We start from the raw sequence: 12409 nt of genomic DNA, 5'->3' as shown, positions 1-12409 counted from the left end.
GAAAACTATGAGGCATGGAGGAGTTTAGATGCCAAGAACTGAGGACAAAGACCCAACGATCTACACAGCAGCCTTTAATAGCTCAGTTTTCACACACTCAGATTTAAAAAAAACAAAAAACAAAAAAACAAGTTAAAAATATTTGGAAGGGGGTTGGGGAGATGGCTCAGCAGTTAAGAGCACTGACTGCTCTTCCAGAGGTCCTGAGTTCAATTCCTAGCAACCACATGGTGGCTCACAACCATCTGTAATGGGATCTGGTGCCCTCTTCTGGTATGACTGAAGACAGCTACAGTGTACTCACATAAAATAAATCTTTAAACAAACAAACATGAATTAAAGTTCCTAAAATGGGCCTGGCAAGGTAGCTTAACAAGTAAAGACACTTGTCGCAGACAATCCCCATGACCTATGTGATGGAAGCTTCTGGAAGTTACGCCCAATAAACAAACAGACAAACAAATATTAAGTTCCTGAAAAAAAAATTTGGAAAAAGTGTGTCTGAGAGTCAGTGAGCTCTCAGCGGGTAAAGGCATTTATGGTACAAGCCTGGAAACCTGCATTTGATCCCCAGAACCCACGTAATGGTGAATGGAGAAACTGACTTTGTCTTCTGACCCTACATGAACCTCACACATACCAACCACACAGGTACAATAGTAATAACAATTTAAAATGTTCTGAAACTGTGTTTGTACTACATATATACTTTCTTCTTATCATTATTCTATACATGGTTTTATATAATGAATAATCCCATAATATTTTTATTATATTAGGTTTCATCAGTATTCTTTAAAATATACTAGTGAGCCGGGCGGTGGCAGCGCACACCTTTAATCCCAGCACTTGGGAGGCAGAGGCAGGCGGATTTCTGAGTTCGAGGCCAGCCTGGTCTACAAAGTGAGTTCCAGGACAGCAAGGGCTATACAGAGAAAACCCTGTCTCGGAAAAAACCAACCAAATAAATAAATAAAATAATAAAATAAAATAAAATATACTAGTGAAATAAGTTATGCAAATACAACTCTATATAAATACAAAGGGGTTGGTTATCCATGGATTTGGCATTTTTTAAAACTACATTGATTGATTCTGTGTGTGTCTCTCTCTCTGTGTTTATGTGGTAGTTACAGAGACAACCCATGGTACTCGGCTCTCTCCTTCCACCATATGGGTCCCAGTGACTGAACTCAGGTAGTTAGGCTTGGCTGCAGGCACCTTTACCTACTGAGCCATGTCACTGGCTATGGTTTTGGCATCTTAGGTGTGCCTCTTGGATACCAAAGGTTTTTGAGACAGGGCCTCATTATGTAGCCTAGGCTGGTATCACACTTCTGGTCCTTCTGCCTCAGCCTCCCTAGTGCAGGTGTTGCATCTGTTCTGGCCTGTGGTATGCTGCTGCATTTCTTACTACAACAGTTTACATCGAAAGGTGCAAATCTTCCAGGTTTGGTCTCTACTGTCAATGTCACTATGTTGACTATGGTGGCGCATACCTATACCCCAAACTTGGGAGGCAGAGGCAGTAAGATCTTTAGTATGAGATTGTCATGGGAATCTGAGACCAAGCTGGGTTATGTAGTCTTATTATTGAAAAAAAAAAAAAAGAGTCCCATCTGACTCCAATGCCAAAATATTTTGCCTCTGTGTGTGTGGTGTGTCTATGTGTGTGAGAGTGTATGTATATAGGAGTGTGTATATGTGAGTGTGTGTGTATTTGTGTGTATATGTTTGCTTAATTAGTTGGTGAGCTGATAGTTATGGCACTGGTGTTGGCTCGGTACTGGTTACTACTGCCCTACTAGAGTTCTGAGGTGCCACGTGGCATCGTACTGCAGAAGAAAAGGAGCGAGCTGGTCTATGTCTTTGTAGCTGGCCTATCCCTCTTTTAAAAGTTACCAGGACTCAGTGACAGGGCTCGATCTAGAGGCTTTGTAATCTGAATCACTGTCTACAGGCCTCACCTAGATAAGCCGTGGCTGCAGTAGGTGTAAGCCCTCTTGACTCCATTAACTGCGGAAGGTCAAGGAGACCGATCACACTCAGCCCATGGTTCCTGTCACAGGTGAAGGTGGGATCTGTTTGAGTTCCTATTGCGTGTGTTCTTCTCCTCCTCTCTTCTATTCCTGACTGAGAACTTGGCTCAGCTCTTTTTATCTTCTTGGGGATCGAGCCTAGGCCATGTGCTCCATCGCTGAATCACAACTCCTGCCCTTATTTCTATTCATTTTTGCTCCACACAGTCTTGCTAAGTTTCCTAGCACAGGAGTACAGTGCCAACAGAGACCAGAAGAGGGCACTGGATCCACCAGAGTTGGAGTTGTAGGCAGTTGTGAGCCAGCCTGTTGAGTATACTGGGTCTTCTGGAATTACAGTAAATGTTCTTAACCATTAGGTTACAACTTTAGACCTGCATGTGTGGGTGTTATGCCTGCATGTGTATATGTGCACCATGGCCATGCCTGGTCCCCACAGAAGCCAGAAGAGAGAGTTGGACCTTCAGGGGCTGAGTTACAGATAGCTGTGATCTGCCATATGGGTGCTGGGAACTGACCATGAGAACAGAGAAAGAAGTATAAAGTAGTGATATGTGTGGGCTGGAGTGATGGCTCAGCAGTTAAGATCACTGGCGGCTTTGCTAGGGGATCCAGGTTTGATTCCCAGCATCCGCATCTGTCTCACAACTGTCTGTAATTCTAGTCCCAGGGAATCTGACAGCTTCTGGCTTGCTAGGCACACATGTGGGTACACAGATGTGATGAAAGTAACACCCAACACACACACACACACACACACACACACACACACACACACACAAACACACACACACACACACACACAGATGAAGAGTCACTTCAAGGCAAGCAAGTGTAAGCTGAAGTACTTCCCAGCTGCATGAGAACTCATTAGGAACACCCTTAGCCAACTCAGTTTCTTGTTTAGCATTCTCTCTCTTTTGTGACAGGTTTTCACATACCCCAGGTTGGCCTGAAACTCTCTATGTAGTCAAGACTGGTTTCAAATGTCTGATCCTGTGCTTCTAACTGATATCTCTAAAGCCCACTTTGGACACCACATTTGGTGACATTTGGTGACCTTTGGAAAGTTCCCATAGCATCCGGTGCTTTTGGTTTTTCCTCCAATGCTGAGATCAAACCAGGGCCTGATATGTGTTAAGACAAGCCACTGCACCAACAGAGATCTGCCTGCTCCCGCCTCTGGAGTGCTGGGACTGAAAGCACATGCCACCACACCTGGCTACGAAACAGGATTTTAATGTTATGAATGTCATGAAGTTCAACCTGCCTGTATCACTCTCACATCCATCACTCTCCATCCCCATCCCCCCACTATGTTGGGAACAGAGCCCAGGCCCTCACACACTAAGCTATACACACCCTGTCTGCCAAAGCTCTTTTAACACAACTCCTCAACAAGTGGTGTGTTTTCCTTCAGACACCTAGGTTTGGTTGTATAGCTAATGGTAGCAACCATGTCGGTGACAAGAGTTCTTCCTCACTAAGTGACCAGCCTGTCACCATTTCCCTTAAGCACTGAGTAGTTCTAAAACAGTGATCTTTCCATGACACTCCCTGTGCATCTGGGAGTGACTCCACAATATAATCCTGTAAGGGCTGAGCAAACTCTCTGGGCTCAGCCCAGGCTGATCTCATTTTCTGTCTCAGACCTCACCAGTGATCTAGAGCTCTTGAGATTCTTAGTCATTTTAGCCAAAACATGATGGAAGTCACCAAGATGTTTGTGTGGTACAGCTGATTTCTATGACAACAGAAATTAAATCATGACAGAACACTTTTAAAAGTAGAAGAATCATAAATATGTGGTTAAGAAAAACTTTCCACTCAAAGCATCCAGCGACTTGCAAGAACACCTCAAGAACTTTTGAAACAGCTGTTTAAACTCCTTGTAGGTATGTTTTATAACCCACTGTTTATAATATAAAAGTGTATGCATGTATATATGCATATATGCACTATTATATGTATTTTGGGGTTTTGTTTTTGAGATAGGGTTTCTCTATGTAGCTCTGACTATTCTAGAACTTACTCTGTAGACCAGGCTAGCCTCAAACCTACTGCCTCTGCCCCAGAAGTGCTGGGATTAAAGGTGTTGTGCCACTAAAGCCCAGCATAGGTATGTATTCTTAACACAAAGTTTTATCTGAATCAGTATGAGGACTCAGTAAGTACTGTGTGAGCATGAGTGTTGCAGGACATAATAAAAAGAACGGCAAATTCCCAGCTACACCTAGCTACTCTCTGCCGGAGGTCCCGCCATCTTTGGGCTAGCCTCTGTGCGGCGGTCTTCTCAGCTCCGGTTCACCTGCCTCTGAGCTGCTTGTACTTTCTCTGCCATCCACCCCCCATAGTTGGCAGTCCCAAATTCCAGTAACTCAGAAAAATCAAAACTCTAGAAACTTATAACTAATCAGTCAGATTTGTATATCAATAAATTCTCAAGATGCCCACACAATAATTTCAGAGCCAATTGATAATGATACAAGCTGCTCACCTAAATTAGACAAGTTACCCCAATTATTCTATCCCTATATGATATTATAGCTAGCTGTGGCTATTTAAAGCCATGTGGAATCTGAATCGTCCCGTTCATCCTCCATCTGTAGGGAGTGTAGGCAGCTATACTGGAGCTGGGAAGACCTTGATCAGTTGCTGCATGGGGGCTAGCCGTGGAGGTGGTGAGGCCGAGACTGCCGGGGTAGAGAGTAGCAGGACATAGTGCGGGATGGTATCAATTTTTTAATATTTCCCACAGCAGATGAGAACCCAAGTCTGGCTTCCTAGCACCCACTTAAATGCACATGGCAATGTGCATCTGTAACCCAGAGCTCGGCAGCATAAACAGGTGGATTCCTGAGCTCACTGGCTGGTTGGTCTAGCCAAATCATTGAGTTCCAGGTTCAGTGAGACCCAGTGTAAAAAATAAGATGGGAGCCACTGATGATGTCACCCCATGACCTCCATACATGTATAAACATGATGCATACTCGTGTGCGTGTGTTTGTGTAGGGGAGGGAGGAAGAAATAAAATTAACAGGAAATTAAGTTAGACATTGTGGGTGGCATGGTGGCACATGCCTGTGATCCCAGGACTCAGAGGCAAAACAAGTTCAGGGCCAACCTGTTCTGTATAATAGGCTACAGAGCTACAGAATAAGACTTATTTATTTATTTTGGTTTTGGTCTTTTTGAATCAGGGTTTCTCTGTGTAGGCCTAGCTATCCTGGAATTTGCTCTGTAGACCAGAACCACCTCAAACTCAGATCTGCCTGCCTCTGCCTTCCCAGCGCTGGGATTAAGGGCCTGCGCTACCACCACCACACTTCTATTCTGTTTGTTTTAAAAAGGGTCTTTTTGCCAGTTGTGGTGGTTCAGGCCTTTAATCTCAGCACTCACAAGGGCGACAGAAGCAGATGGGTCTCTTAGTTGCAGGCCAGCCTGGTCTACCCAGAGTGTTCCAGGACATCCAGGACTTCCAGAGAGAGCAGCCTTGTTTCAAAAAACTAATAAAACAAAACAAACCCAAACAACCAGAATAATTAGGAGATGTGAATATTTTAAACAAAGTTTATCAAGGGGCTGGAGAGAGAGCAGCAGCTAGGAACACATTTATTTTCTTGGAATGTTCTTTCTTTAATGATATTTACAAGAATTACTTCCTTTCAGAATTAAACTCGAATGAGATACTAGAGAACTCTCTAGTGACCATCACATTTTAAACTGCAAACAAGAATGGTGGGGAATGTGTGTGTGTGTCAAAAGTTCAAGTCCAGCTTGGGCCATGTAGTAAGAATGAATAAATGAATAAACGAATAGAACAACACCCTAACATTACCTTATTACCTTTTCCTTTCTTTCTTTCTTTCTTTCTTTCTTTCTTTCTTTCTTTCTTTCTTTCTTTCTTTCTTTCTTTCTTCCTTTCTTCCTTCCTTCCTTCCTTCCTTCCTTCCTTCCTTCCTTCCTTCCTTCCTTTCTTTCTTTCTCTCTTCTCTCTCTCTCTCTCTCTCTCTCTCTCTCTCTCTCTCTCTCTCTCTCTCTCTGAGACAGAGTGTCTCTATGTAGTCCTGGCTATCCTGGAACTCACTATGTAGACCAGGCCGGCCTTGAACTCATACAGATTCACCTGCCTCTGCCTTCTTAGTGTTGGAATTAAAGTTGTGAGGCCCTAGGAGTGGCCTTTTCTTATCTTTTTTAACCATAACGTTTATTACCTCTTAATAAAAAATAATTTGTAAAGAGTTTTATTTCTGATCTTTTCACAATCAAACAAAGCCTATGAAGAGAAACCTTAGTGCCGCAGACCTTCTGGGTCCCTGTGTCTGCGTGGAACGGGGGTTTCTCGACGCAGGTGAGCAAAGCGTGGATGAGCGACAAACAGACACACACACAGGAGAGTTCGTGTGGAATCTGAGTGTAATTTTACAACTCAAGAGCATCAGACTTTTTATGCAGAGGACAATAAGGAAGTTGGGTGACATATTTGCAAGGTACAATTATATATTATATTACATATTATAAAGCTATGTTACCCATACCTAGGGACAAAAATCTTTAATGGTCACCAGTTCACTAGAAGTAAACTCTTTACAGTTAACAGGATGCAAAGGAAATAATAAACTTTCAAATCTATAATAATTTTGTTTGAAGTAGGTAAGCTATCTTGTAATGCCTTTATAAGTTCTAAAGCCTGATTGACCTTTTATAAATCTTTAATTTAGACTTTATTATGAACAACACCTGGGTATATCTGAAAAGAAAAAAATGTTGTTTAGCTAAAAGAAATCTCCCTGAAGGCAGGGAGGGTGAAGTTTCAAGAATTTCCATAGGCGCAGTCTGCAAAACGCAAGAAACTTTGCACAAACTTTCCTGAGGCTGCTTTAAGCTTTGTATCAACCCATGTATATGTTTTCCAAACTGAGCATCTTGGCCCTCCTGTAATGAGGACCGATTTTTGAGGAACAATTTAACTCTCTATCCATGTCTCTAATTTTGGACAATCTTTTTTAAGATGACTTATACCTTAAACACTTTCTTTTATAACCTTTTATGGTCCTGTAAGGCCGCAACCATAGCCAAACTGATTTTGTGAGGGTCTAATTTCTGCACAAAGACGAATTATCTAGTTAACTCTGCCTTGCTTTGTATGGCTGAATGGCCAAAGTGAGTGCCATTAGCTCTCATAAGATGATTACTCTTGTAACAATCTTAATTTTGGGTGAGTTAAAAATCTTAAGCTTTCGATCAAACTGCAAACTGCAGTCAATGGGACACTAGCAATTTTAACCATAATTTTTAAGTTTCCGTTGCAATATTAAAATATATCTATAACTTGGAAAGCAAGACCCAATTTTAAACAATTTATTTTCCTTAAAATTAATACTAAAAACATCACTATCACGTTACAAAATTTGGCTGTCAATTCATTAATGTATGACAGTTTAGATTTTAATGTTCCATTAAAGAGACATCGTTTTAAAATTTTATCTTTGTAAGTCTATCTTTTAGGATAAGAATTACATAAAATGTTATCTTAATTTAGAAGTATCTTTAGAGGACTAGTTCTCTGGGCTGGTTTATGCCAGGTGCTTTTGTTTGAAAATGACTCTGGCCCTGAGTTACTACTTTTAAGTTAACTTTATAACCAGTGATACATCTTTTTAATCATACCCAAATAACTTATAAGCCAATTTTCTATGACCAAGATATGCAGATCATATTTATACCTTTAAGACCAGTCAAAAACCAAATCAAGTGGCTACATGAATCTTATAAATTTAGATCAATCAAAGAATTTTACTTTTTATAGCTATACTATAAGATAAAACACTTTGTAATTTGCTAAACACAATAATCACAAACTTGCAGAGAATTTTTTAGGAAAAACAACTATCAGCTTATTTGTCTTAGAACTAAGAGGTTGCAGACTCCTTTTCTTTAAAGACAAGTTTTTTAGCAGGCCCTCTCCTGCTGTGCTTGATTTTTGGCTAAAGTGAGAGAGGCCTCTCTCAGCCTCCGTTGTGCAAACTGAGAGTGAATCAGTAGGTAAAGTTTTAACCATTTTTTTTTCTTTTCAACATGAAACATAAAACAGTCAGTCATTCAAACAACGAAACAATCATTCAGACAACGAAACAAAAAACATACATGAATTGACATGATTGGTGCACCAAACATAGACAATAGAAAGAGGGTAGAGACTTCTCCTGTACGGGCCAGAGGGAATAAAACAGGGCGTCCCCCGATTTCTCTCTGTCCCTGGGAGAGTTCTAAAATCAATTTTCTCTATTTCTTTCTTTCCATTCCTGTTTGTAAGAGGCAGCTTGTCAAACCAAGATTAAAATCTAGAATTTTTTAACAGCTTCTGGCAAGCATCTAAAACTTCTAATTTATTTAATCTGAGGGCAAATTTTTGAGAAAACACACAATCTCTATACACTAACTGTCTCAAATAGCCTAAAAGTTTACCATCCTGAATCTTTTTGAAGCCATCATCAGTCCACTTAGTCAAATATTTTATAGCCATCTGCAAAAATGCTCTCTATTTTCTGCAACCAACAAAAATACCATTGACAAAATGAATTATATGTTTTAGGAAACGATTTCTTAACTTCCAATAAAGCCTTTTCTACAAATTTTTTGACACAATGTAGGACTGGGAAATTATAAAGTAACAGTAAGAAGTGACCTATATTTTGACCTTTATGAAGTCTCTTTTTATACTTTAACCATAATTTAACCATAACTTTTTTTTTTTTTTTTTTTTGGCTTTTTCAAGACAGGGTTTCTCTATAGCCCTGGCTGTCCTGGAACTCACTTTGTAGACCAGGCTGGCCTCGAACTCAGAAATCCACCTGCCTCTGCCTCCCGAGTGCTGGGATTAAAGGCGTGAGCCACCACGCCCGGCTTTTTAACCATAACTTTTAATTTTACCTAAAGTATCAGAACCACTTGAAGTTTTTCTTATAACTGGAGCTGTGTCCTATAATGAGCTCCACAGTTTCTGAACGGGGCTAAGAGACTGCCCCTTTAGTTTTTTGTCTTTTTTTTGAGCAGAGTCCCATTCTTATGGGACTTTGGTTTACATTCACTTTTCCAGTGTTTGTCACAACGCTGGAAAGGACCCAAAGGAATGTTCTTCTTGTCTCCTGAGAGATTTTTACAATCTCTCAGGTGCCCCAGTTTTTTACAACCGAAACATGTAATTCCATCAGTAGCGCTGAATGTCTTTCCTTTCTTTGCTTGGGTGTAAGCTATCTCCTGAATTACAGCCGGTGAGGCATTTACACATGCTTTAATATAATCTTGTAGGGAACTTGTCTTGCGGATTGGTCTGTTCAGGTCTTGGCACAAGGTGTTCACGTATTCCCAAGCCAATTGTTTTATTAATATATCAGTTCCTTCCGAGGGGGTAAGCATCCTAGAAACTGCCTCTTCCAATCTAGCCACAAAACCTTCATAAGACTCATCATGTTTTTGCCTAATTCCTGAAAGGACTGTGGACTTAGCCTTAGGTGGAGGTAAACTCTGCCAGCTGGATACGGCTATCTGATTGATTTTCTTCAACACTGCCTTTGGGGTTTTCAGCTGTGCTGCTGGTCTAGCATAGTCTTTTTGCCCAAGAAGCATAGGTACCGTGGGTTTAGCTCCATTTTTCAATGTAGATTTTTCCTGAGCTAACTTTCTGGCCCTCTCTTCATACTCTGTTCTCCAGAGAATGAAATCTCTGGGAACGAGAGTAGCCTTTGCTGTTTGGTGCCAATCACAAGGGGTCAGCCACTGGCTTACTACTGCATCCAGAATCTGTAAAGTATAAGGTGCAGTAGGGCCCAGCGTTTTTACTGCTGACTGTAATTCCTTAAGAGTTTTTAATGGCAAAGGTTTCCATCACGGCTCACTCCCTTCGCAAATTACCCGGGTAAGTGAGTGTGAGATCTCCTAGTAAAGACTCCTTCTCACTGCTGTCTTGGTAGCTGCGAAAATGATCTCTTCTCCCCTTAAATTCACACTTTCTCATTCCCTCAGTAATATCCCATTCAACATCACCTTCACTGTCAGTAGTCTCTGATTCACTTTCCTCTACCCTTCTCCCTTTCTTGCCTGTACGGTTTAATTTCTTATAGAACTTTCTCATATCCTTACCTACACACGTCCAATCTTCTAATGTTAAGCTTCCCTCCTCTGGAAACCAGGGACTGATTTTTTGCACGAAATCATAAAATTCTTGTAAAAATTTATCCGAGACTTTTAGGCCTCTTCCAGACAACATGTGCTTGAAAACCGAGAGAAACAGCCTCTTCTCTTTAGATTCTGACTGCCCCATGATAAAAACTTACTCGTCCTTTAACTGATCTACGAATCAGCCTGTCTGCAGCACAGTCCGATGAGATCCTGTCTTTGCCTGAGAAAATAAAGAAGAAAAAGAAAAAAGAAAGAAGAAGAACTAAAGACTAACTCGCTCTGGTGTCCCTGTTCGGGCGCCAGCTGCTGCAGACCTTCTGGGTCCCTGTGTCTGCGTGGAACGGGGTCTCTCGACGCGGGTGGGCAAAGCGTGGATGAACGACAAACAGACACACACACAGGAGAGTTCATGTGGAATCAATCTGAGTGTAATTTTACAACTTGAGCATCAGACTTTTTATGCAGAGGACAATAAGGAAGTTGGGTGACATATTCGCAAGGTACAATTGAGGTAACCGGAATCTTACATAAAACAGAGGAATGCAAACACAAAAGGTCTAACAGGAACCACCCAGGATAGAATACATTGATAACAGCTGGGATCAACAAGGGCTCCACCTAAAATTCACTAATCTTAGAAGCCAGGGTCAAGGGCTTCCTGTCCTTGCCATAGTTCCTATTTTAGTCTCTTGTATAGTCCACCTTCCCCTTAGGCCATTGTAAATACGTGTGTATGGGTGTAACTCTGCTATAGAATCTATTCTGGTTTCTCCTTTGGTCTGAAACTTCCTTCTTCCTTAGTGATGGTAAATTCCTGTGTAAGGGAGTGACTTAGCTTTTACAATCTTACTGAATTCCAAGACCAAGGTCTTGCTAAGGACGAACTAGGACTGTTGGAACACTGGTGGAAGGCTTAAGCCATGTCAGAATTCAATTTTAAAAAGCACTTATAATAGGAAAATACTGAAAGAGAGCACGTGGATCCATACACTAGACTAACGCAGGAATGGAACGCGGGAATGAAAAATTACTGTATGGGTAGGGAATGCTAGACTCCAGGAGAAGAGCTTCCTTGAAACTCTTTTGCCTCATGAGTGACTTTTAAGCCTTTCGGCTTGTCCAGTTGACTCGACCGGAGAGCGTAGCACCTTAGCAAATATGTTATCCCAACACTACAACGCTTGATATGCAGAGGGCACAACACGTGGTCAGCGGGTGAATGGCTGCACTGATGTGGGGAGATATCCACCATATAAATTCAGAATACAGTTCACATGTATTGTGCTGCCCTGAGTGAAAGGAGAGACAGGGGATTGTAAAAGACGTAGCGGTGCTCACTAACTATGCCCTGTTCCAGTTAGCTAGCAGTTTTAGGCAAGGCTGTGTTTACTAATTGGCCAGTCATTGTGAGTGGAACATCAGCCTGAGTTAATCGGTAAAGGTCTACCTGTGATTTTCTAGTCTCTTTTCATTAAAGATATGATTTATTTCAGAGTATAGTATTTTTGTGACAGGGTGGTCTGGGCCCCTATGAGATTGCATCGAGTAATTACGCTGCCATTTCTGAGTAAGACATGCAGTTAACTAACAGGTTTTGTTGCACTGGAATTTGGGTAGATGTTCCTCATTTCACCATACTGTAGTTTATTCCTTCTACACACACATACATGTACACAAACTAGCATCTTAAGCACATATTACAGGCCAGGATACATGTTGAATGTTTTATTTGTATTGCTTTATTAGACCGTCACAGTGTCAGATTAGGTACCAGATACCACCAAAGATTAGGAAGCTGTGTCACAAATGTTCAAAGCCACAAGTAAAATGGAAGCACAGCAAAGGAAATTCACATAATCCGAAGACATTTCTACCAAGCTGTTAACATAATGTTAATTCTACAGGCGAAGCCATGGGGACACATGACTTTTTATTCTGTATTTCTCTGATGCTGCAAGTTTTAAAATAAGCAAAATAATGTAGTAAGACATTAAAAAACAAATATTTTGGCTGGCGGGATGGCTCAGTGGGTAAGAGCACCCGACTGCTCTTCCAAAGGTCCAGAGTTCAAATCCCAGCAACCACATGGTGGCTCACAACCATCTGTAACAAGAACTGACTCCCTCTTCTGGTGTGTCTGAGGACAGCTACAGTGTACTTACATATAATAAATAAATCTTTAAAAAAAA

At 41.2% G+C, this 12409-nt stretch overlaps 1 long non-coding RNA gene across 1 annotated transcript in view; it reads right to left on the bottom strand.

Moving 5' to 3' along the window:
- Gm41143 overlaps nucleotides 1-10598 on the bottom strand; it is a 30638-nt gene extending 20040 nt beyond the window's left edge. Inside the window, exon 1 of the long non-coding RNA XR_874578.1 lies at nucleotides 10495-10598. This is a non-coding gene — a long non-coding RNA (predicted gene, 41143). The remainder of the gene's footprint in view (nucleotides 1-10494) is intronic.
- Between the last annotated feature and the right edge of the window lie 1811 nt (nucleotides 10599-12409).

The sequence above is a fragment of the Mus musculus genome, chromosome 14 (genome assembly GCF_000001635.26).
Source record: "Mus musculus strain C57BL/6J chromosome 14, GRCm38.p6 C57BL/6J".
NCBI lineage: Eukaryota > Metazoa > Chordata > Mammalia > Rodentia > Muridae > Mus > Mus musculus.
The sequence above is the reverse complement of the archived record's forward strand: the minus strand, read 5'-3'. Positions and strand labels throughout refer to the sequence as shown.